General features: G+C 39.4%; 1 long non-coding RNA gene across 1 annotated transcript in view; it reads left to right on the top strand.

Annotated features, from left to right (window-relative positions):
• The window catches only part of LOC142602757 (uncharacterized), a 285,134-nt gene that overhangs the window by 106,279 nt on the left and 152,043 nt on the right, over window positions 1-26,812 (top strand). The window contains exon 5 of the long non-coding RNA XR_012836533.1: window positions 8,799-8,846. This is a non-coding gene — a long non-coding RNA (uncharacterized LOC142602757). The remainder of the gene's footprint in view (window positions 1-8,798; window positions 8,847-26,812) is intronic.

The following is a 26,812-nucleotide window of genomic DNA, read 5'->3' as shown; positions in this document are numbered from 1 at the left end:
TAGAAGGTTCATATTCTAACTGAAAATATGATTTCTCAGGGCTTTATAGAGGCATGAAGGCAATGAAATTTCTGGGCAGGAAAGGAACGTAGAAAACTTATGCACATAAGATGTCAAAGACAAAGCCAGTTTGTGATACCTGGATTTTGTGGTTCAGATGAGACACCTGTAAATTAACCTATATCAGCACAGGAATTTGTGGAACTTCACAAAACGTTCTGCAAACTAACAAGATATCCTAGTTTTGGCTGGGATAGAGTTAATTTTCTTACTAGCAGCTGGTATAGTGCTGTGTTTTGGATTTAGGATGAGAATAATGTTGATAACACACTGATGTTTTAGTTGTTGCCAAGCAGTCAAGGACTTTTCAGCTTGTCATACTGCCCTGCCAACAAGAAGGGGGGGGGGGGGGGGCGGCGCCCAAGACGCTAGGAGGGGACATGGCCAGGGCAGCTGACCCAAACTGGCCAAAGGGATATTCCATACCATATGATGTCATGCTCAGTATATAATTGGGGGGTTTGCTGGGAGGCAGGGGAGCTCAGGAACTAGCTGAGTATCAGCTTCAGGTGGTGAGCAATTGTGCTGTGCATCACTTGTTTTGTATATTCTATTATTATTGTTGTTTATTCTTTTCTGTCCTATGAAACTGTCTTTATCTTGACCCATGAGTTTTACCTTTTTCTTCTTGATTCTCTCCCCCATCCCAGTTGTGGGGGAGGAGTGAGCAAATAGCTGTGTCTTCATTTCAGCTGCCTGCCAGGTTAAACCATGACACAAGGAAAGAACAGCACGCATTTTCAGAGACCTGAAGTTGTGTACGCTTTCTGCACTGCTTTAGCAACAGCATATAAATGACATGGATTCTAGCCAGTGTTGTGGTTTGGTAGTCTGTGCTAGCACGTTGGGGTGCTGACTTTGGGCCCGATCCAAACGTCTTTGAAGTCAGTGGAAGACTTTCAATTTCAGTGAGTGAGCTGAGGAGGTGTTTTGAGGTGCTTTCTTGTGCCAGCCGATTTTGAAATATCAGTGGGAACAGAGAAGGGGAGAAGTTCAGTTTCCTGCATCAACTGAAAGAGGGGAAAGGAGAATTTTATTTTTTATTATTATTTTTTAAGAAACGTTTGCCAAAATATCTTTATGCCTGTCACCGCATGAGAAAATTAACTGGGTTCAGGATAGGGGATTGTAATGGAGAGAGAAGGGCAGTTTGTTGAGTGGCCTCACTTTGTGACTCTTTATTTGTGTGGTAGAGGTGAGCGTGCAGTTCATCATTGATATAAATGTTTAGTCAGTTATGGTACTGGAAAAGTTAGGCCTAAAAAAATTTAAAAAAAAAAAAGGGCTTGCATTACGCTTATTGACAAAATGGTTGTTTTAGCCAAGCCCATGCATCCGTCCCTAGGTCTGGACACAGTAACTCTCTAGAACCACTTTCTAATGTAACGAGAGTTGCACAAGGGAGTTGAAGTGCTCAAAGAGCCTACATTTGTTTCCATCTGTCACACTCAGTATGAGAATGTATAGTGAAAGCATGGAGGGGATATTGCATTTTGAGATTCCTAGAAGGGTGCCCTGGCATATATTCCTACACACGTTTGTCATATCTAAATTATTGAGCAATTGAATTTAGTAATAATGGCCATGAATTAACCATCTGTCAAAGATAAGGAATGTCTATTTTAACCCTCAGGCTGCCACACGTGCCTTTATATGGTGCCCACAGCATTCCTTTGGTTGCCAAAGTGGAAGCATGGCAGCAGACCAAAAGTTAACATGGGTGGAGGATACATTCCCTTCCACTTTCTTAGAAATTATTATTCTTTTGTTCATTTGTTTCAGGCAAACTCTAGCAATATCAGAGTTGTTTCTGCAGATTGTTTTGATTTTGAAAAAGAATGACTACTTTATGCCACAAATACATTTCAGCTTTAAAGAATTGGGATTTTTTTTTAATTATCTTTAATGTTACCTGAGAAGAGATGCACAATGTATTAGAGGGCTTAGAACTGAAAACTATTGGATTTTCTACTTAAATTGTCCTCCATCCTCCACTTCAATCCATCATCTAAATGAGGCAGTGTGTATCTTTAAAAATGTAGTACAACTGTAGCTTCAGAGAGTCCAGAGTAGTTCAGAGATCATTTGCCAAACTTACTTCCTTGCTGTGTACTTCACCCATAAAAATGAGATTGAATTCCCAACATCCAGAGCAAAGCTTATAAAGGCATAAATGTAACAACTCATTTAGAAAGTTAACAGCTAACTGATGGACATCTATGTGGTGGGATTTTTTTTTTTTTTTTTTGCTTTGTTTTGTTTTGCTTGGAGTACAGTTGCCTCCTCACAGCTATTTTCTAAGATCTGTTCTTCCACAGATTCCTAGCCTGTAATAAGTTTTTCTAGAAAGACTAGTTAAAAATTTAATGATTTTCCCTTTAATTCCATTTTGAGCACTGACTGGATCATTTTATGTGAATGTAACTACTAGATCTGTTTTAAAACATACATGGAAATATTTGGGAAAAATTTTCAACAAAACCTATCCATCCATTTGCTGAGACTTTGTTGTAGCAGTCTTCACAAAGGCATTTGAATTCAATAGTCTGGAAAGTGGGTGTTTGTAGCATGTTGAGAAATGCAGCTTCTCTCAGGATAGTTTGTTTTGGAGGTGTTTTTCTTTTTTCTTTTAAAAGTGAGCTGCTTTCCCTGCCCTCCTTCTCCTTTTCAGTCCTTTCTGATGGTCTTAAGTTCTCCGAACTGGTCCACTTTGACATTATAACTTGTAGAAACATCCATATGGAAAATATCAAGATGCTTAATGACTTTCATGATTTCTTTGGGAGGGGAAGAGGGATCAGGGGAAACAAAGTTCATTCTTTGTACAGCAAGCTCATTGGTATACCTGAAGTGATCAGTCTTCTCACCTGTCTCTCACAGTAGCGGAATGTAGTCACAAAGGCTACCTACTTGCTGCTTGGGAGTTAAGAGCTGATGGTACAGAGGAGAAAGGTTCCTCATCCTTTACCATGGGCTGTGAAAAGCTGAGCAGCTAATTGACTGCTAATAGTTTTACCAGCTTGAGGAGTTCCAATAAATCTCCTGCTCCATGCATCATCTCTGGAAGAATTGTCCACTGTCTGTTTAGAGCAGTTTCAGGACCCTTTTGCACAACCTGGGCTACAGGGTTGAGGATCTAGCTAGCACCACAGCTTGCAGTACTTTCTTGTCCCATAATGAGAGATTGTAAATGTGCTGTCATATGAATCTTGCAGTCTTCTCAGTGGCTATCTAGAACTTCCCTCAGGTTGAGATCAAACTTTCTCCATTTGTACTTGGTAAGGCTGCTTTGCTGCTAGTCTCTGAAAAAAATCCTGAAATTGAAAGAAATACAGACAACACAAGAAAGAAATACAACTTTTCAGTATCACTGAAGTGATCACAGGGTATGGGGTATGTTTTTAAAAAAAAAATTCTCTTATTTGTTTTCTGAAGAGTCACATTCCACAAGTAGTTAATTTGGGCTGGACTGTGTCTTATATTTCAACAATAGTTCATGCTGATATACAAGTATGTAGCTTTGTCCTGCAAAATATTGTAAAATGCAGTCCCTTAAACAGTCTTCATCTGGCAGTTTTAGCTTTCCCCCCTACAACCCCCCCCTTGAAATGTAGGTGGTCACCCAAAGTAAACAGAATTCTTTCTACTCCCTCCACATCTGCTATGTGTTATCTGGCACTCACCTCTGACCCTGATATTCATCATAAGAATAAGAATTGCATCCTATTCAGCTGGTTGCATGCACTTCAACTCCAGTCATCACTGGCTGTTGAAATAGCATGTGCTGGGAGTAGAAATTGCTGAGACAGCATCGAGGTGTTCAAACTGGACTGTTCTACTTTCTTGTACACTTTTGGATAATTAAACAGAATTTTAGAGATAAGCAGGTCAGCACAGTATACTAGGGGACAGACTTTGGTATAGTTTACAATTATACTTTAGTATAATTTAGTGAATGCAATGAAGCAAGTTTGATACTGACTCTTAATGAGAATGTTTTTTGAAAACAGACTAATTCTCTTCCCTAGCTGCTGTATCAAATGACTATGCATCTATATAGAGAAACAGTATTTTTCTGTATGAAGGCAGTAAGTTTGAAAGTATGTTTGTGTTGCAAACACCAGTTAGTGATCCTCTTTCTTTGGATTAATAACACCATCCTCCATGACCTAGTGGTATCATTCAAGGAACTAAGTAATTTTTGTTGTGAGTAGGAGTTTTAAAATCTGACCCTAAATGTGAGGATCCATATGTTAGGATGAATACAGATCTGGTCTCTGTGATCTCGCTAAATAGAACCCATCTGAAATTTTCCTTTTTCACAAGGATGAACAGAACTACTTTTTGAACACTGTGGAGGAAGAAATAAAACTGCCAATTTGCTCACTAAGGGTGGATCGATTATAACTTCGGGAACTTCCCAACTGGAACTAGAATCTTCTTTGTTTACTGTTTCTGCTTCTTTCCTCTCTTCTTCGTGGCAGAGGTATGAGGGAAGAACCCTCTGCTAGTCCTGTAATCTTCAAACTCACATCTTCAATTGAATTATCATAATTATGCAGTGCTCTCAGCTAAATAATGTGACTTTGGTCTGTTTGATAAACAGCAAAAATCTTATGGGCCTTTAGCTGCCAATTTTATCTCCCTCTCCCCCCTTCCCCATCCCCAATCCTCTTGATTTTCAGAAAAAAAGATTTGAGAACCAACACTGTTATGAGACCAATGTGGTTTACTAGCTGCCACTGCTTCCCTTTGGTGCTACAAGCTGCATGAGTGATTACTGACAAACAAAACCAAGACCTCCTTGTATCAACACTTTTAGGTGATCTCTCTCATCCCAGCAAAAGCTGTTCTTGCACAGGCACTTCTAGTCAGAGGGCTATCATGTGGATTACAAGCATCTAGTAATGCTCAGTGATACATACTGATTATCAGCATGTAAATAGATTTTTTCCTTTAAATTGGTTATGCTTCTTCACTTGCCAAGTTTGTTTCCTTGAGCATGTCTGTATTTATATTTAGCAAAATTAACAAGGGATGAAATAGGTGCTGAGGATGTTAATTATGTAATTACATGAGCAAAGACATACCATGTAATGGGCAGAGAAGAAAAATGACAAAAAGCTTACATGAAGAAATTAAATCCTGTGTTAGGCTTTTGATTAAGATCCTCATTTTTTCTGTGTTGCCAGTGGTCACTGGTGACCTCAAATGCAAAGGGTGAAGGGTTTTATTTCTTGTTTGCATTTATTTAAGTATGCACATGTGCATCTGATATACATTCACATTAGTTATTCTTTTTTACCAGCAGATTAAAACATGGGAGGCAGGATTCTCATCCAGGAAATCATCTGTTTGAAAAAGATTGTAAAGTGAAATGAAAAGGATCATGTGAACTTTAGTGGTATCTAAGTGTGGTTTCAGTTTGCACATTGTTAAAAATCATGGGGTGTCCTTTGGTGCCCTTTTCATCTTGTTTATTTTAATAAAGAAGACCAGTTAGTTTGAAAGGTAGTTCTCAGTATCAGAATTGACTGCTGATCACCCTATCACTTCACAATTCTTTATATGGCAGAAACACTTGAAGATATATGCACATGCACATGTTTGTGGGGATTTTTCTTTTCTTCCTGTGAGATTCAATTATTTATGCTAGAATTCTTCTTATTGTGAGTTATTTTTATAATTGAATCAAAACTGTGTAGGCTGATACAGCCCCAAGTTACCTTTGTGATCTGAAAAATCCTCAAAATGGCCAAACAGAATAACTTTGTCACTTGTTTGTCATACCAGTTTTGACAATGGGTCATTCCATAGATGTCTAAAATGATCTTTAGCCACATTTTATGAAGCCAGAACTGTAATCCAATAACAATTTTCTGGCTAAGTGCTTCTCAGTTGCCACTGGGGACTAACTGCATCACTGTTGCTGCTCTTAAAATGAGCTTAAGCTAAAAGGACACAAATTTCATATTTCTTTACTTATTTTCTTGAGCGTAATCTAAGAAAATAATATTTTAAATAATTGCATTCTGGTTCCTGAGGGACATCAGCATAATTGCATTGAGGATACCTTTATTTTTTTATGCATTTATTTATTAATAAAGAAATACATTCCATCTGTAAACCAAACGATTGGTCCAGTGGCACAAAACAATAAAGCAATGAAGCCTCTAGTTCATTAAATTGGAATATAGGGATTGAATTACTAATTTATGTTGGTTTAAATTTCATGTTATAAATTATAGGATTCTAAGATGTAAGGGAAGAATGTTTCCCATGATGCAGACTACCTACAGATCCAGCCAGAAGGATTTATACTTGACTCATTGGAGATGAAGGACAGAGAGTTACTGAAGACTGAGACTGGCGTGGTTCATTTGGTACATTGGTGGGCATGTTACAGAAGACACAACTAAAAACAAAAAACCAAAACCCCAAAAGCAAAAACAAAAAAACAAACCCAAACCAAAAGACCCCAAAACCTTATTTAAACTGAGAATCCTCTGAAGGAATTACTTTTAAATATGGATAGTTTGAAATGCTGATTTCTGAAACTCTGCAACATGAAGGTCAGGTAACAGAAGAAATGAATAGCGAGAGAGATGCTTCATGAACCTTAAGTGGTTTCATTTCATTCCTATGTTACCTCTCCTGTCATCCACCCTAGTGTTTTATTCTGTGTAATCTTGTATTGAAAACTTTCTTGTGAATTTCAGTCTGCTGTTAAGTTCCCTCTATTCTGATCATTTTAGTTTGATTTCTGTGTTTAACAGTCTCTGGAGTTGCCTGTAGAAGCAACTATAAAATCCATATAAGACAATATGTTCCCTTCAGAGTTATTATGTTGACTGGATTCCTACTATTGGGACCTAGTCCTCTGATTTCAGAGATGAAATCTTAACTGGCTCTTATTTCAGCCTTTGAGACCACAGGAAAGTCACTTCCTGAGAACAGCATGTGCCTCAGTGTTACACTTCTTCAAAAGTTGTGTTCATTTCCATCTTGAGTAACGGGAAGTGTTTAAAAAAAAAAAAAAAAAAAGCCCTCAGCTTTTCTGGAGAAATATTAGCAAATCTTTCCCTTTCTTACATAAAATTGCTGATTAATCTAAGCCACCTGTATGGCAATCTGTCATGAATGTTCAGGATTTGACAACTGATTTAATAAATCTGAGATGATGTGAAGTTTTCCAGCATTTCTGCAATGGAGCCACACTTATTATGAACTTAAACTGTTTCCCTGCTTCATTCGAGCCTTCTCCTTGTCCTCTGTGGGCTTCTGTTTGGAAAACAAATAAGGACAGCTGGGTAATTTAGTTTTGTCTCTATTCTGTGCCACTTTTACAGGGTTTTAAGAAGCCACTACAGTAGGTAGTTTAATATATCTGTGAAATAGCATGTGACATGCTTGTTTCACAGTCTTTCTCAGGTGGAAGATGCAGTTATGATGGGGCATTTGCCTGCTTGAAGTGTAGCCTTTCTTTGTAGAAAACTTGCTCGGTTATTTGATCTACTCATTGATGTACTTTGAACCACCATTAATTCTGATACACAAAATAAAAGATCAAGGTTCTTCCATGTTAAAATTTACACTTGTTTCATGGGAAGGGAGACTTCAGTCGCTTCTGACCACTAGAAGTGGGTGGCTCCACCCCACCTCAGAATCAGGTGAAGGCTTTGAGTCCTCAAGCGAGTCAGCAAGAATTGAGGCACTTTCATGAGTACCAGCTCTCTGCTCAAAGTGAGGCCAACTCGGATTAGGTTCCTCAGGGGTGGTCCTGTCAAGTTTTGAACATCTCCAGGGGCAGGGATTGCACAATATCTCTGGTCTACCTGTTAGTGTTTTACTATCCTCATTTTTTTTTTCCTTTTAACAATGTTTAATTGCAATATTCCTTGTTGCAACTTGGTGTCCCTTATCTCTCATCCTGTTACTTTTGCTCCTCTCAGAAGAGTCTGGCACACTCACTTTCTCAGTAGTTGAAGACTACCTCAGACTGCATTAGAGACTGTCTGCAGTTGCCATTGTTTTGGTGAACCTTCTCTGTCTTGCAGAGCTTCACGATTTTCAAGAAATAGTATTCTACCTTTAGTAGTTCCTTGGACCTTATTTTTAGCGTTTTGTTGAACCTCATCTAAAGTTGATTGAATGGGGGTAAACAAATTCTTGTACTTTTGTGTAAGAATCGGGTTTTCTATTTCAATGTGGGTGCATTTGGGATCTGTACGTGTATAATTTGGATTTGATAATCATATTCTCAAAAGCTGGTTTATGAAGGACAGTCATGCCTTTGCAGGTCATACTTTTGCTACAAAAACTCATGACACTGAGTACCTTATCTCACTAAAACTGAGTGTATTTCCCTTGAGGTAATGGCTAACCTTGACTATTTCCAAAGGCTCAGAGTGGCCCAGGGCTTCTAAGCTCTAGTTTATGCTGATTGTCCTTAATGTATTTGAAGCTTATCTTTCTATACCTTATTGACTCAAGACTATATAAGTGTTTGCATACTATGAAAACTGTAAATGGAATAAAGGTGCCAATTATCAAATATGAACCAGATTTCAAGGTGATAAGACATTCACTTTTCATTACAGATCTGGCCTTGTTATTCCTTAATCCTGCCAGCAGGATGATACTAGGAGGTTTTATGTATACTTGGCTAGACAAGATAATCTTAAAATAAGTTTTTAAAAAAAAAAAACTGTCTGGTTTTTTGTGGGTTTTTTTCCTAGTGTTCTCAAATGGGAGATAATCTGACACACAAAGTATTTACAGCACTGGTAAGTCACACAACTGATTATATTAAATTTTTTTTTACATAAGTATTGAATTTATTGATGTGAAATTGACAATCTGCAGATCAGGAAAGTAAGGTCTAGGTAGTTCTTTAGAAGTACTAGCAAAATGGCAGATACAGAGTTGGAGAATACAGTACATAGCTGTAAGTCATTCTAATGCTGCCAGACCACTTCCAAGGCATAAAACCATATTTGAGAAATAAGTCATTTTTCCATATTGGCTCTCTCTTGAATATCTTCATTGAAGCACAAACTTCCAGGTCCATAAGTCATCCTCACATGCCAAAGTTCAACCTGTTGTTTCCTCAGCTACAGTTTAGTGTGTGAATTCCCTTCTCTCATATTGGACGTGTACACCACTACCTTCTCCAGTCTTCTGTCTCCTGCCATTGAGAAGTGTAAAAGATGTTCTCTTCCTCTGCCTTCAGAACAAATAAGGGCGTGGATTTACTTTTACTTTAAAGGCGATGTTTCTCTAACCTGGGAGTAATGAGATGAATTACTTGAAAAGTAAAGGAAAGAACTTGTATTTCTCTTTATTTGTAATAGATGCTATTTTTTAAAATCACTGATTTGCATACTTCAGAGGTGTGTTTGTGAAGAAATAAGTAGCTGATCATATTAGAAGTTTGAGTTTATATGGAACAACATAAGTGAGCTGATAGACAAATATGGCTTGAGATTTTTCTCTAACTCTCACTGATTCTTGCCAGCAGCATATTATCAGATCAGGAATAGTTTAGCATCAGAATAAACTACTGAAAATTTGTGTTGGACTCTGTGCTCCAAGGAGCTTCTTCTAACATCAGTCAGATGCAGCCCACCTGGGAGGACACTGTTGCTAGCTGCTTATAATTATGTATATTAATCCTCTCATGAGTGTCACATGCAAACCACAGCTCCCATTATCTTTTCCCTTTCCTCGCATCATCCTTCTTGTCCAACCAATTTCTGACTCTCTCTGTTGCTCCTTTGAAGTGGGTTTGCTCTTTTCAGTTCCAGCACAGGCATTTCTGCATATGCAGCTCCCAGCTGCGTTCCACAGGCCTATATTCCAGATGCCTGTGAGGACCAAACAAAGCATTACTGTGTACAGCACAAACTACATGGGAATACATCTGGAAGAGGGAAATATCAGCTGCCTAATAACAAGGAGGCCACTGTGGATGAAGAACTATTGTAAGGAATTGTGGCAAGAGGAGAAATAAACTGTCCATTTTAAGTTACTTTTTTTAAGAAAAAAACCCAAAAACTTTGCCCTGACAAACTTGGAGGTTTAAGCCTGTTGCTGGGACATTAGTTATTTTGTGTCCAAGGTACTATTTAGTATTGTGCATATAGTGAAAAGGTTGTGAAGGGGCTCAGTACTGTGGATTCATTTTTGTAACCATGTAAGTGGACTCTCTGCCTTCCCACGTATTTAGCTTAAGGATCATTTGTTCTTTAAAAGTGATCTGTTGGTGACAGAACAGAGTTCAGTTTTGGCAGATGAGGTTCAGGATCATAGAATCACAGAATGGTTTGTGGTGGAAGGGATCTCAAAGATCATCTAGTTCCAACCCTCCCTCCTACGGGCAGGGACACCCTCCACTAGACCACACTGCCCAAAGCCTCACCCAACCTGGCCTTAAACACTTCCAGGGATGGGGCCTCCACAACCTCTCTGGGCAACCTGTTCCAGTGCCTCACCACCCTCACAGTAAAGAATTTCCTTCTAGCATCTAATCTAAATTGACCCTCCTTCAGCTTAAACCCCTTGTCCTGTCACTACACTCCCTGATAAACAGTCCCTCACCATCTCTCCTGTAGGCCCCCTTCAGGTACTGGAAAGCCACAATTAGATCTCCCCGGAGCCCCCTTTTCTCCAGGCTGAACCACCCCAACTCTCTCAGCCTGTCCTCACAGGAGAGGGGCTCCAGCCCTCTGATCAGCTTCGTGGCCCTCCTCTGGACTCACTCCAACAGCTCCATGTACTGGGGCCCCCAGAGCTGGATGCAGTACTCCAGGTGGGGTCTCACCAGAGCGGAGTAGAGGGGCAGGATCACCTCCCTCGACCTGCTGGTCACGCCTCTTTTGATGCAGCCCACGACACGGTTGGCTTTCTGGGCTGCAAGCGCACACTGCCGGCTCATGTTGAGCTTCTCATCAATCAATACCCCCAAGTCCTCCTCGGGGCTGCTTTCAATCCATTCCTTGCCCAGCCTGTAGTTGTGCTTGGGATTGCCCCGACCCACGTGCAGGACCTTGCACTTGGCCTTGTTGCACTTCATGCAGTTCGCACGGGCCCACCTCTCCAGCCTGTCAAGGTCCCTGTGGATGGCATCCCTTCCCTCCAGCGTGTCGACCACACCACACAGGATGGGAGAATGTTTCTCAGGTAGATGGGATCTGCCTGCCTCTGCGGTCCCTCAGCCTGCCTGTGTTCTGTCTGGTTTTCCTCTGGGCTGCGCACAGTGTGAACCCACCAAATCTGTGGGGACTCTGGGAGAGATGGGGTGTTCGTGTCTCAAACACTGTCACAGATTACATGCCAGCTATGTCTAATCTGTTAGGCTCCAGACTTCCATTAATTCAGGCAAGGTCCTCTTTTGATCCTCAGATCACTTTGCATGACAGGTTTCAGGGCATCAGAATTGTTACTCAGGTGACTGGACTTGGCATCAAAATACAGGTTAAGCACATAAAAGAAGAATACTGGCAGCTAAGAACAAAAAATGAAAGTAGGGAGAGGATATTGCAAGTGTTACTTTAGAATGAGGGTAAAACTGCTTTCCAGACTGAGCGGCCATCATTTGGTTAAGAAGGAGATTTTAAAAGTTTGACTCGATACGCACACAAGAACAGTTCTTAAAAACTTAAAAGAACAAAGTCATTTGTGCTATAGGACACCTAAACCAGATTGTTTCAGGACACCTAAAACAAGTTGCGTCCTTTTTCATGTGGAGAGTAACATCATAATATTAAGGATTTTTTTTCCCTGAGAATCTTAAACGTGAAACACCATTCTGCATGCTTGGTTTTTATAAATTCTGGATTTAGAATGGATGTGGGGCACTGGAAGTCCTTTTTTCTATGTTGGTATTGTAGGAGTTGCAGTTCTAGTTTTAGCTTAAGCCCCTTATAAACCATATCAGTATAATGTTGTTGAACCAAAAAGCAGCCATTATATTTGCACTATTTAAGCACATTGAGCAAGTGGCAGTAAACAAGCAATAGCAGTTTTCTCTCACATATTGAAAAACATGTTTGATAGCCTCAATGTTACAGTCAGAACAGGCAGTCCTCTGGTTCTAGCATTTCTATTAAATGCCACTGCTTTAAACTAACTGGCAGTAGGCTTTTTTCTACTCACCAAGCAGTTTACTAATTCAGATAACTCCTCAGTCATCAAAGGCTCCTTCTTTGGTCACACCACAATCATTGTGACAGTTCCAGGTAAGACTGTGTGGCAGGGATAGCTCAAGGGTTCATTCTTTTCAGAATGTTTACTTTACCTGACATATTTTTCCTGGGTGCCACAGTGATTAGTCATCTGTATATTATTTAAGGGAAGCTAAGGAATACTATTCTCTCCATATAAGAAACAGCTAGGGGATGTATAATGAAAATAAATAAATAATAAAACCCTCTCAGCACTGAAGAAGACATGCTAGGAGAGAACTAAAATAAGTTGCACAGCAAGCAAAACACTGTGTAGAACAGTGTGTGCATGTGTGTCCAAGGTAGGGCAGAGTATGTTGGCTGCCATCAAGATTGCCTGCAAATTCTCACTTATAAACTACTGTAAACAAGGTTATTTTTTTTTAAATTTATATTTAGTCTTCTAAATATAAGACTTTAACTATTTGGGTTGATATTTTCCATGTTGGACTTCTTCCTGGGTCAAAACATTTCGAATTACCATGATCAAAATAGTTTGGCTGTTTCTGTGAAAGGAAGTGAATATGTATTGATCTGTATAAAATTTTGAGCACTTCCCTCTCCCCCTGTCCCCGAATTGCGTCTTTCTTTTGTTATTTCAAAATACCATATAGAATCTACTGTCAAAGTGTGATTTTCTTTCCTTGAAGTACTGGCTTTTATAGAGAAAAATGCTATTGTTGCTTTATTTCATGAACTGAAATGATAGAGGTCTGTACAGTGACTCTAAATATTGCCAGTGATGCTACTGAGCCATGGGCTCATGAGTAGGATTCTATGCTATGGCATTTGTGGAGAGCTGGATGGCTCTGAATTTTTAGAAACCTGGTAATTTACAAATAAAACCTGAGATTGCAAGTTGAGAGTTTAAAATCGGAGCGAAATCTGATGCATAAAAGTATGGACAGCACTCAATGAGCAGTTCAAATATTTTGTTCAAATATTTCAAATCCAATATTTTATTTTTCTCTCCTGTTAAGTGTGGGCCTTCAGGCCCTTCTTATTGCATGCTTTTCAAAACTTGCTCCAGAGACAGAATTATTAATTTCCTCCTAGGTTTCTGTATAGCACTCAACACTACAGTGCTTCACAAACCATTAATGAAGTTATTTTCACAACACCCCGGTGAAATGAGGAGGAATTATTGGCCTCATTTGACAGATGGAGACTGGGACACAGTAATTCAAGGTTGAAAGTACCTACTAATTTGGGAACCCAGTCTGAGATATCCTGCTCCAATATTTTTCGGAATATTTAACATTGAATAGTAAGCTGAAAGCACAGCTCCCTTTAACTTCAGCTAGGTTGCCCAGAGAGGCTGTGGATGCCCCCTCCTGGGAAGTGTTCAAGGCCAGGTTGGATGGGGCTTTGGGCAACCTGGTCTAGTGGAGGGTGTCCCTGCCCATAGCAGGGGGGTTGGAACTAGGTGATCTTTAAGGTCCCTTCCAACTCAAACCATTCTATGATTCTTAATTGAAATATCTGCTATATAGGCTGTCCTCTGGACCTCGGAGTTGGTAATCACTGACAGTTTGCTATGTGCATTGCCCACCTAGAATGTTGTAGGGAGAATTGCAATTTGTTCACTAACTTTCGTTTCTCTTAAGTGAATTTAATGTTTTATACTTTTCAATTTACTAAAGTGCTAGTAGTTTATTAAAATAGAACATTAAATTGACCTGTATACCTGTATCACAGGACTGTTGTGAAGATTAATAATTAGATAATGTTTGTAAAGCACTTTTTATAAGTGAAAAGTGCTATAAAGTGCTAAGTATTATTATTGCAGCATGATAGAGATCACAAAACACAAGTGAATTAGCTCTAGGTTTAATCCTTATAAGGCAAAGCATACCAGGGGCAAAATAACATTACAGTTATTTTTCTTACATCCAGCACTTCATTAACTACCACATAGGGTTATATAACTCTGTGAGAGTCTAACTTAGTAAAGTTTATAATCATAGCAGGAAAAGTTCTCACGGGTTTTGCAGGCAAGACTTGTATGTACAGCCTTTGAGGTCATACAGAGTTCCTCCAGCTATGCAGCAGTTAGTGCCTCCAGTTGCATGTAGGGACATCACTGCCCACTTTGGCTCTCTCCAGTTTAACCCCTATCACAGGAATACCTCTGTCTAGGTTAGATCATATATGTCACTAAATACAGGTTTTCACTGCATGTAAAGTGGCATACTGTCATTGAATGAATACAGACATCTATATCTTCTCAGGATTTTACTGTGCTTTCTCTCACCAGCTCTTTTCCATAGATTCAGTCACTCCTTAATCTCTGCATTTCCTCTAAATTTTTACTGATGAGAAAAAGATGCACCCCAGTAAATCCATCACTTGTTTTCTGGCTCCAGTCAAGTCTTTAACAGCTTTAGGAAAGTCAGTCAGTGCTTTCTTTCCTCTTTAATTCTCACTTATTGCTAATCTTACTGCGGGTGGCCTATTGCTACTACTGCAATCATTGCTTTTCCAGAGGATGCCATAAACACAGAATATTTTCTCAAGTCCAGTTCTGGTGCTATTTTCTGTCCCATCCCCTGTAGGACAGTCTTGAGCCAAAACTTTCAGAAGTAGCATTAGTTACTTGGTATAGCTACCTGCTGTTTTCTGAAGAGAGGAATGTGAAGTAGCCTCCTCAAAAAAGTGGTGTGCCAAAACTTTAGAAATGGGCCATTAAGAAAAATTATATGCCTCTCTCAGTTGGATTTAACTTCTCCTAGGCTGCTTGATTTTTTTATTAATTTTTTTTTTTTTGGTGGAAGTGGAGTGTTTCTCCCCTTTCCCTCCCGTCCTCCTATAGGAACTGTCAGTAGACAGCCTCTTCAGTCCTGGCTGTTGGTACGTGGACTGACTCTACAGTTCCCTCTTAATTTTACACTAGCCACCCTAGTCTGACTGAAGTGTTCCTCTGACTTATCTTTTTTAAAAAAAAAACAAACCAAACCCAAAATGTGCACCAAGGCACCATGTCTCCCACTACACTTTATACCCAAACTATTGTGGTGAGTTTAGTGCATTTGTTTGCTTCTGAAATAAACAAAATATGTGTTAAAATGTCAGGTCTTATATGGTGAGTGCTAAAGAGAAACTAGTTACTAGTTACCGTGAGCACCAGGTACATAAGCTTCAGAAGAACAATTTCTGAACACCTCAGGTGTTTGTCAGGATCTAATTGCAGCTCACAGAGCAAATCGGAAGCACCTGTGCTGGGAGAGGCTTGCTGTCTGCAGAGCTCACAATATCATGGCAGCTTATTGTCTTTAGACATCCTCAACATACCTTGCTTCAGGCAGTCTCAAGAAGGTGACATTGGGGTGCTCTCTAAGAAGGACTCACTCCATCTGCCTTCATGTCCAGATGCTGATGGTGGCACATACAGTTACCACGTGGACTAGAACAGATGAAGGCTGGAGAGATCCACAGCTCTGTGACCCGCCATGGTTCACAAGCGTGTTCATATGTGCAAGAGAGGTAGCTGAGTTTGCCCTGTGGGACTTGTTGGCCCTTCTGTGGGAAGCAAGGTAAGCAGAGGTGAATTTGATCATAAGCACAGCCCCAGTGCCTCTTGTGCATACTGGTAACTTTGGGAGGTAGATATGAGAAGTGCTAGAATGACTATGTAGATGAACAGGCAAAAGATTTGATTTGGGGACCTACTAATATATTTCTATTATATTTGTGGCTTTGTGCAGTGGTAGGATTTCTGTGCGGGTAACACAATGAGGAGAGGGACCTGTAGCTCTGTAAAGGAAAGGGAAGCTCCACCTTACCCAAATTGGAACCAGCTGACACCAAAAACCAACCGGGTGGGGAGGGGATTATTTATAGTCAAACCAGCAAGGGGAGGATTATTTATAGCCAAACCTGGAAGCAAGGCGACAGGTGGTGAGGAGCACTTGGGTTGGACAAAGACATCTGCTAGGAATGTCAGCAATACAAAGGTAACCCTGTATCCAGTAGAAAATGATAGGACAGAAATTACAGCTGGCCTGGAGGAAGAAAGGTTGCAGAGGCATATTTGAGGGAAGTAACAACATGTCAGACAGAGGAATTAACTAAAAGTAGGCATGCTGCCAAAAATAAAATCTATGTACTAATGAGAGACTTAAAGTCAAAAGTAGGTGAACTAGGTGCCTGGGGATGGAGGAGGACTGACCTTCACAAAGTAAGTGCAACTCAAACAGTTGATACAAATGCAATATTGTAGTACATAGTTATTAGGTGGACAGAATAGATCAGATGGTGGAATATTGCAGTACATAGCTGTAAATGATGTAGAACAGACCAGCCATGAGGATGGGGTGTAGCTTTTCTGCGATCCAACCAGCTATTATTTCTCAATGAAAAAGCATACAATAACTTGACAGGGAACTGCTGTTGTTCTAGTACAGTGGTTTTTAAATGTTTTAGGAATATCCTAAGCTTTGTGTAAGTTCTTTTCATGTGGGGTTATTTTTAAATCAGGAGAAAATTCACAAAAAATAATGGTAAGTTTATACTACTAGTTGCCTGCTCAATGAAATGATGTTGAAGACCTGGTTCTTGTTCTCACTAACGTTGCTTGCTGTTACTCTGGCATTACATAATGTAGGCAGAAATGCATAGAGACCTACTGCTTGAGTGTAGAGAAGGGTTAGCGTAAATGAAGTTTGTTCCCTGCCTGTGTAGCTGTGAGGAATATCAAAGAGGTAGCATTTACCCATGTATAAAGTGGTTGTATGTGACAACAGGGTAAGGTTCAAAGAGCCAGTTTCTTGACAATTCAGGTGATTATGCTGAAGATCAGCCAGTTCTTCAGATGGGAACAAATGGAGAGCTTTCAGTCATACCTTAATTGCCTCAAGGTATCTATCTATACTTAGTGGCCACAATATAGGTTTCATGTCTTTGGGACAGAGAGCACAATAACCTCTGTGGTCCAACACTGGAAATCAACCGCTGGACTGCTTAAACCATTCTGAAATGTGCTTTGGGATGTTTGCAGTGTCTAAAGCAGATTCAATTGGCTAGAACAATCTCTCACACTATCTTGTGTTCTGGTCATTTTTTTATTTTAAAAAGAAATTAATGAAGAAGTGTAAAGTTAGAAACAGAAGAAACCCGGGGTAGTCAAACGAAGTCTTTACTGTAGGAGGGACTTGGATTTTTAATTCAAGGTGGAGAAAGGTGCAAAATGAGGAATGCTAAAAAGGAGAGGAATATTTGGGAGGAGAAAGGGAATGACTTGATAAGCAAGAAACACAGGACTGGTCAAATGAAATTTCATGCATCTCATAATTAGCACGTAGAACTCATTGCCATAAGATACCATGGGAGTCAAGCACTTAAGAGGATTGAAAAAGATCACACATTTGTATGGGTAATAAGAGAATCCAAACTACATTGAATAGAATAAAAACATTAATAAATTAAGATGTAAAAATTTATGCTGTGGGCAGGAACCAAACACATGTGTGTAAGGTTCCAAGGAAACTCCGTGCCTGAGGTGATTATTCCATAATCTTCTCCTTGGAGTTTTTTTGCTTTCCTTTGTAGCAATAGGTACTGATTCAGTTGAAGATCTGCTGAGGATCTGCTTCTCAGGAGGAAACAACTTTTAGACAATTCTAGAGAATACAAGCAAAGTAACCTTGCTGTAACGCATCAGGACCTGGCTCCTCAGTTGTGTTGAAGAAAGACCTGGTCAAGTTATCCTTAGCTCTTGGCCCCCCACGGCTGAGCCAGCAGTGAATTCTGTGCAACGCAGAGTCCTAGATGACTTTCTGCAAACCCGTTGTATTTTTGTCCCATCTTCTCCTTCAAAGTAAATTTATCACTTGAAGTACATAAATACATTATTCCTACTCAAAAGCAATGATTCCTCATATGTAATCTGCCTCATACTGGCATGCTGCAGGCCACAGTTGTGAATGGTCTGTAAGTGGCAGTGCATGTTAGGGCTGTTGCCTGGGGATCTCAATGCAGCCCCCAGTGCTTTCCACCCCTGCCCTCCATCAAATTGGAACTGCATCTAACCGCGTGGTGATCTGCTCCCCTGACCTCTGTTCTGCATGACGAGATAGAAAACTTTGGGAATCGCTTTCCCAAACCAGAGAGAATCTTCCCAATTGAAAATGGCAGTAGATTGCTGCTAATGTTTTGAGTTGGGGGTTTTTTGTTGGGTTTTTTTTGTTTGGTTGGTTTTGGTTTTTTTCATTTCCAAAGGTAATGCATTTAATCTTATCTTTCACTGTTGCTTGACCCTATGACTGCTGTAGCCACTTCCAGGCACCAAATTAATCTGAATGGCAATGTGGGCAAAAAAGCACAGTAGCCACACTGTATTTATTATAAATTTGAGAAGGAAGAAGAAACTGCTTCTTACTGCCTCCTTTTCATACTTCATATCTCTAAAAGTAGCCAGTTAATTACATTCTATGGTTACTGCTATTGTAATATGTGCTTATTTGAAGTGCAAAGATGATAATCGATTCTACACTCTTGACTACACTATTAATGGTTTCAATACCCACATTATGTTTACATTTTGCTTTATAACTAACACTTAGCCATTGCGGTTTTAACATGTAGTAATTCAGCGAATACTGTCTCCATGTAATGCCCTTGCCATTTCATTCTGCGGTATTAAGTGTTGTTTTTCTAAGAAGGTCTTGAAATGTGGGGCATTATGTATGAGTTATGCTAATTTGTTAGGGCAATGAATACATTAATTTCATTAGTAAATGGCCTCAAAGCAATAATTACCAGTGTAGGTGTGTCAGAAACGATCATGTTCAGTTTTGCCAGTTAATTATTAAGATTTTGTTCTAAGGGACCCAGATTTGACATCCAGCTTCAGTTTAGCCATAAATAAAAGTCTGAAGTATATCGGGCTGAAGAAATCTAGCCAAGAACTTGTTTCGCTCTTAAAAATTTCTACGTTTTTGTCTAATTGTGACTGCCAATAAGATGCCAAAATAATTAGTGTCAGTGAGACGAGGTTTATACTATACCTCCCAAAAAGGCACATCGTAATGAAAATAGCAATCGCACTTTCTCATTCCTTCCATCTTGCCTTATGTTACAGAATGCTGAATTATTCAATGATAGTATTACTTGCTAGCACAGTATTAAATTTGAAATGGCTGCAGTTTATTGTTAAAGCTGAAGGGGTTTTTTTAACAGAGTTTACTTCTAATGGCCTAATTAGGTTTCTAAGTTACATCCATGCACTTCTTGAACTTTACATGGCTAACACTGTAAAGAAGACAAATGGAGGCACCTGGATTACTTTCCATGGATGTGTCCCTATTTTTAATTACAACGAACCTGTTGAGAGCACCTAATAAACCACTGTTCAGTAATAATATGCTTTTAGGCACCTTCTTACAATTGTTATTTTTTCCAAAGGAAACTTGGAAAATTGTGTACTTGAGCTGAGACATGTTTCTCAATTATTAAAATGGTAGCAAATAAGAATTCTCCAATGTTTCATTTTTGTGGTCTGCTTTGTAAAATATATAGAAAGAGGGACAGGCACCCTCTCATCACTGAAGTTACTTGTAGCTTCTTTCAAAACACATTTCTCTGTTTTAAATTGCAAGGTGGAACTTTTCAGATGACTGCAGAATAATGCTGGAAAAAATAGGACTGTCTCTTTTTAGTTAGATCATCAAACATGCTGCACTACTCAGTTGTATCATAGGAAAATGCACCATATATGGAAGCAAAGGACATACAGGACTCTCTACCTTTCCCATCAATGGACATGGATAACAGCCAGTCACAGTGGCTGTTTTAGCTCTGAAATGCATTTTATGTGGAGTGCAGGACTCCAGCCAAGCGCTTCAGATTTAGAGTGGAGGCCGTCATTAGTCCAGTAAGTATATACTCTGCAAAGTTTGGTCCCTGACCTTATTTCATAATCTCAAGCAGCGTCAGTGAATAATGACATTACATCCAGCTTCTTAGATTTACAGATACAAAGAGTGGGTGTCTAATTGTGGCTTTCTTCTTTTGCATGAATGATAACTTTCCATTAGTTAAGCTGATCTTCAGTTTGCCTTAGGACAGACATAAGCAAATGCAACTGATCTCACAGTGAGCTTTGGCATGTGTCTGAGTACCCTGGTTACTTTACCTTCTTTCTGGTCAAGCTCCTGAGAAACCTAACCACACAAGGAAAAACAAATATTGTGCTGTTACTACAGTAATTGCAGTCCAGCATACCCATTTCTCTTGCTGGATGGCTGTTATTCTGGACTGTTTCTTTGCTGCTCCAGTATTTCTTTAGGGACTCAGAAGCCAAGGGGATGAGACCTTTTCTGTCTCAGATTGTGCCCTTTTCCCAAGGTATTGGGAGGAAAATGAGTCTTCCTTGGTTTTTTTAGGTGATTAAGTGAAATGTATTGACAGTTAGTATTCAAACAAATGTAGAGTGGCACAAATCTATCAGAGTAATTTAGGAATACTGTTCACCATAGAGATTCTGGAATATGTAGCAAAATGTAGACAGAATCGCTTCGTAAATTTTACTCCTGAAAGATAAATCCCCTGGGAAATCAAGTGTTGTAAAAAGCTGTCAGTAGCAAAGAATTTTTTTTTTCTCCCCATGATCAAACATCCTAGTCTTTCAGGGAATAGGTTGCCAGCAAGTCTGTTACTTACCTGCATATTCTTCTTTTTTGCCATTAGTATTAAGTTTAAACATCTAAGGATTGATTTAATATTTATAGCATAGTTTAATAAAAGTTTTGTGATGTAAGGGAGGTGGTTGCAAAGATGTGCTTTGCACGTAAGCCTCACTAGGAACTCATTTACTTACAGAATCAAATGCTAAGTAAAATAAACAGCTTGGCTTTCTACTGACATTTTATAGCCACCTTAAGGGAAAGGTGGGGAAGGGGGGTTGTGTTGCCATGTGGGTTTAATTCATGAACTTCCACTCGGATTCCTCAAAGGCAATACGGTAGTTGAGCCAACTTTCTCTGTTAAATCAAAAAAAGAGATATTTTTTTTTACCAAATACAGGGGATCAACTGCAGCTGCAAAGAGGAAATTTAGAATTATCATCATACCAGTATCAGAAGGTCCTTTATATTTATAGCTTCATAAAAGTTCACAGCTAGAGTATTTGCTGCCAACTCATAAAAGAACTAATGAAAATTTCTGCAGATTTTTTTTCGTGGTCGGTGATTTCTTAATCCCCTAAATCCTGATGAATTCTTATATTCAAAACATTTGTAAAAGAGGAGGGAGAAGGACTTGTTGTTGCTCTAATAGGGTAGGTCACACTTAAACTCACTATGGGACAAACTGTGCTACAGTTTTACTTGGATGATATTGCCATGCTCCAAGTGTACCTATTAACACCAAGACGACTGTGACCATATTATTCAATGTAAAAGAAAAAAGTTATAACATTATACTGCCTTTGTGAAGATAAATTGCTATATTGTTTGGATAAACTTTAAAATTTGATTTACAATCATAAAAATGATTATTGCTTCAACATTAAAAAACTGTAATTAAGCAATAAGTTACTTTCAGATAAGTAGTATTCATCAGTGATGAAACCCTTGTGTTTTAATGTACCTCAAAGGGTGTTGTTACTCAGTAATTCCCAGGTTCTCTGAATTTTTGTGACTAAAACCAGAAAGCTTCTTTTATTTACATTCCTAAAACTATGAAAATTATATCAATATTTTTCTCTCCAGCTGCTGTGGAAAAGTGTTCCCAAAAGAAAAGCTAGTGATAGTAATGAGTTAGATGTATATTTATCAAATCTGAGGGTAATAAGTTTTGGTGTTTTTTTCTAGTTACTGATCATCATCTCCCCTACCCCTTCCAGTTATTGTTGTCTTTATAATGTCAAGGCTGCTCTAAATTTGTCACTTCTACGTTATTGCTCTGTCCCTTCTTCCCTGCAACCTCATCTAGTTGGAGAGAGCATCTCCCAAGAATAGAATGTATTTTTGAAGTTTCATACTTAGAAGTTAAGCTTGGAAGTATCTTTGAAATTATGTAGCGAGAAATGTTCTGGATTATAATAATGGAAGGGTGTCACTTAGTGCCACCAGCGTAGAGAGGGCATGTTTCAAAACCAGAATTTTTCCAACCCTATTGCTGTAAAAAGATTTACCTCTCAGAAAGAGGAGCTTCCTTAATCAAAGGAGCTAAACTGCAATCATACTGTCACTCTAGTTTTATATTTAAACATACGTTCCTTTAGAAGTGACTTGCATAGGTGTGGCACTGGGTAACTAGGAGAAAATCACAACAGATTCTAAAGCGTTATTAAGAGCAGAATCGTTTAGGAACTACCCTTTGTGGGTGGAACAAGGAGGGGAAAAGAGTGGAAAGTGTTGGGGGGGGGAAAAGCTTCATTATTTTCGCCATGCTGGTTCTTTACCTTGCTGAGCTTGTGAATAAGGGCAGTGTCTATTCTTTTGATCTGCGTAGTTGTGAAAACTTGCTGGTTTTTTCTGCCTAAGAGTACTATTGCAGTGAAACATGACCTCTTTTGCAGATCTGAGAGACGTACTTAACAGAGCTGAGCCATTCAGGCTGTCCTCTCAGCCCAAGTCATTTTATTATTTTGTATGCAGTAGGCCTCAAGCTGTGAAGCTATTTGTTGAACTAGGCCATGTTACTGTTTGACTGAGAGGAAGACAAATGTTCCATATTATCCTTAATTTCCATATAATTGTTTTAATCTTTGTTTTATAATAAATATATAAAAGTGCCCTGAGGGTACCTTTTTGTTTGGTATTGTAGGTGTCTCATTTAGAGTTCAAGCAAGATGGAAATGTTCGGGTCTGCTTTTTCTTTGTCTCACCTGAATGGTTCACAAGATGCACTCCAAAAATAAAATATTCAGCCATTCTCACTGCAGAACTCTAGCTCCACATGTGAAAGCATGCAAGGCTGAATTTTCCATCCATCTCATTCTGGATATGTTTAGCAAATCAGATTAGGACAAGTAACAGCTTTGGCTGGAGAGATGTGCTCCTGCCAGCTTCACAAAACATTTAGCTGTTGCTGGGGGATCATATGTTCCAAGTTAAAAGGAACTAGGAAGTAAGGGAAGAAGGAATATCTTAACCTGCGACTCACCACTGCTTCCTCTCTTGCCTCTTGACTGCATGTTTATTCAAAGAGGCCAAACAAGTAGTCTTACATAAAGAAAATTACAATCTCCAGAACTTCTGAAGGGTCAAGATTTATGGGAAAACACCCAGAAGTCTCGTATAGAGTCCTTTCAGTTTGGCACTCTACCTAGATGGCTTATACACAGTTAATGACAGCTTGTCTCACTTAGTTCCCAATGGCCAGCTGTCTGCAGCCGTCACTCTTGGACTCTTTAATTCATAGTGGCATTTTCAGCAGTGTCTTTGTTTAGGGGTGGCTACTTCCAGATGCCACCCCATCCATACACCTGAACATCACTCGCACAGCCCTGCTGAGATGAGGATTCCCTTGGGAGTACCCAACCAAGGAGCACTCTTCAACACAATTTCTCCACACCAGTCTAATGGGAAGGAGTTAGAGAATTAGCAAAGCATAAGCTGATAGGAGGGTGAAAGAAGGTTCTGGAGAGTTTTGCTGTTTGATTCTGTAGCAGTTAGAATAATGACAGCTTATCTGCAGAGTTTAATGAAACATTATAATCCCACTGTAAAGTATCTGTGGGATGCCATAGCAAGCCTATAGAAAGTGTAACACTGTATAATATATTTCCATAACAGTATTCTTGTGTGGTTTTGATGGGAGGTGGTACAGTCACTGAAATTAGTGGGATGGGAGGGTTGTCTGTGCATGCCTGACAGAATAGAAAAATATGGAAATGTTGGATAGTTCTTTCGCACATTGTTTTCAAGCTTGAAATAGAGCCTCGTCTTCAGGGGGAAAACAAGCATCCTGATTTCACCAGATGTTTAGTTCCATGGTCCCTTTAATAACAAGCCCAGTGAAAAGAGGAAAATCATATGAATACATTTTTTGACATTTTGTTTATTAGCATTTTATCTAGGCTAGTAGTAAATGAATAGACTTGTCAGCAGAAATCTCTTGGTGAAGCAAATAAAGAATCTTAATAGGCAGGGAGAACAGAACTAACGGCAAATTGCTCACAAAGAGCTCTAATTTATTGGTTTCTTTTTCATGAAGATTCTGTTCTGGATTCTGGCTTTGCCAGAAGAAACAGCTGAATGATGACATGGATTCTCAGAAAGAAACTGTGCTGTCTGGTAGAAAAGGGGAAGACTTGAGCAAAGAGTCTATTTCTGTTAACGCTTTCTTCAAAATACTTCATACCACACAGTGAATAGTTTTCTTAGTTTGATTTGTTGGTTTCAGTGAACTGGCCAAGTCTGCATTTACAGAAGTGCTATGATGCCTGATTCTTCTTGTGACTGGCTGCAGTGAAAGAACAAGTGAAGGTTTCTCTGGGTCTCTGTTGTGCAAATGGTGCAGAGCCCTGGGTTCAGGATATGCAACTTCATGGGACTACTGCTCTTCTGGCTTGCTGTACACACCTGTACCCACTGGTATTACTGGCACACTGCTTTTGGGGCCAGTAGAGTTACTGGGAGGTATGGCACTGTCTCATTTCCTCCCTCCACCCTAGTTAAGCCAACCTGTTCTCCCAAACAAGGGAAGAAGCTGCAGATTCCAGGGTTAATATTATGAAATTTGTTTGGAGTATGTTTAGTAGCTACAAGCTGGACATTTTCTGTTTTGTTACCAACTGTGCAGTCGACAGCAATCACAAATGTAGAGCATACAACTGAATAGAGTAGTACAATTAGTAGAAATAAGCGGTGTCTGCACTGCATTCCTTCCAAATGCATTGGTGCAATAGAGACTGTATCTGTAGAACTCTTCAGCCAGGTGGGCACAAGAAGCAGTCGTGTCATAGTGCATTAGAAGTAGCTGTCGACTCTTTCTCAACACAAGTTGTTATTTGCCAAGATTACTAAAACTTTTCTTACCCGACCCATTCAGCCTTCAGTTTTATGTTGGTGGTATTGGAGAAAGTGCTGTGTTTTCAAAAAAGTAATTGCTGAGTGACCTCATAGGGCAAGTTCATCCTCTTATTCCTTCCCTTGGCTTGGACAAGCAGAAAGGCACAGAATGTAACGATGCATCCTTAAAAGTGGTTGAAGTCAAGATGGAAAAAAGGTGGAGAGGAAGGGAGTGAAGTAGGATAGGACAGGTCAAATAATTTTAGGGAAATAATTTGTTTCTTTGATTAATTAAATTTCCTTTTCCAGTGTTAAACTCATTCTCTGAGCCTCTATCATTTTCACCTGATGTTGTCAGAATATCATTCTGAAGCATAAAAACCCCCCAAAATCACCACCCCCCCCCCAAAAAAAAACCCAAGGAAAAGTGCTGAAACATGGCAATCTAGAAGTTGTGATATTTTTAATGTGGTGCTTTATTGGTATTTTAATTTATTGCTCTATTGGAAGCATTCCTGGCTTTCAGGTGGGAGGAAGAGTGAAAGAACAGATTAAGCCATGTAAAGGTAGTGAGACAGTAGAACTGGTTTGATTATGTAGACTAATTGCATGTTGTTTGTTTTTCTTTCTCGTCTAACTCGTTCCTAAAATGAATTCCTTCCATAAATGCAGTAGAATAACTTCTGTTCCAATAAAAGCTTGTCGGGCTTTCTCTCTTGCTGGAAAAAACAACCTTAGAAAACAAAACAACTGTTGTAGCAACTCAGGAAACGTACTTGTAGTTTCTCCTGCGTTTCACGTTTTCTTTGTCCCAGATCCTGAAAGAAGACAGACAAGACTCCAAGAATGTGGTTTAACAAGGCTGTAACTTTACATAATGTTTCAAGGAACTATCCGACAATAATTCATCAAGCATAGGTCATTCATCCTTTTACAATCCATTTTGCAAAGGGCCCCTGTCAGCTCTCTACCCCATTAACCGGGTGCAGCACCATTGCTGAGACTTCACTGCCCTCCCCCTGTGCAAGGCAGGGGGAATTGACTCCTCACTGTTCGGGACATTCAGAGCTTCATCCCATTCTTCACCAACTCCTTTTATTTTCCCCTATGCAGCTGCAATTCTACCTTTCTAAATGGACAAGAAGCCCTTATGAAAAATTCTCTACAAGTAGGAATTTGCTGAATTGCAACTGGCCCTTTCTCATCCCCTGAAGAAGAAAGTAAAAGGATAAAATAAAATGTTTGTCACATTTGCTCACCATGAAGATACTTCTCTTCTCAGGTCCACAGAGACTGTGATGTGCATGGGAAGGTTCTGAAGTGCTGTAATTTTACTATGCTAAAGCTACTGTAATTTTTTAAGAGTGAGTTTTCTGGATGGAAACTAGAGATGAGGAAAAGTTTATAAAGTCTTTTGATTTAGCGGGGGTGGACAGGAGAATGAGGAAGGGAAAAAAGACTTAACATCTACAACACTGTTTAGTCAGAATCTCCTGACACAAGCTCCTCTGTTAGGCCATAAGATGAGAACAGAGTGAAGTTCTGGTTCCTTATAGTACCAATTTTGAAGGT

This window comes from Balearica regulorum, chromosome 8, assembly GCF_011004875.1.
Source record: "Balearica regulorum gibbericeps isolate bBalReg1 chromosome 8, bBalReg1.pri, whole genome shotgun sequence".
NCBI classification, from domain to species: Eukaryota; Metazoa; Chordata; class Aves; order Gruiformes; family Gruidae; genus Balearica; species Balearica regulorum.
Note: the sequence above shows the minus strand (reverse complement) of the source record. Positions and strands in the feature narration are given on the sequence as shown.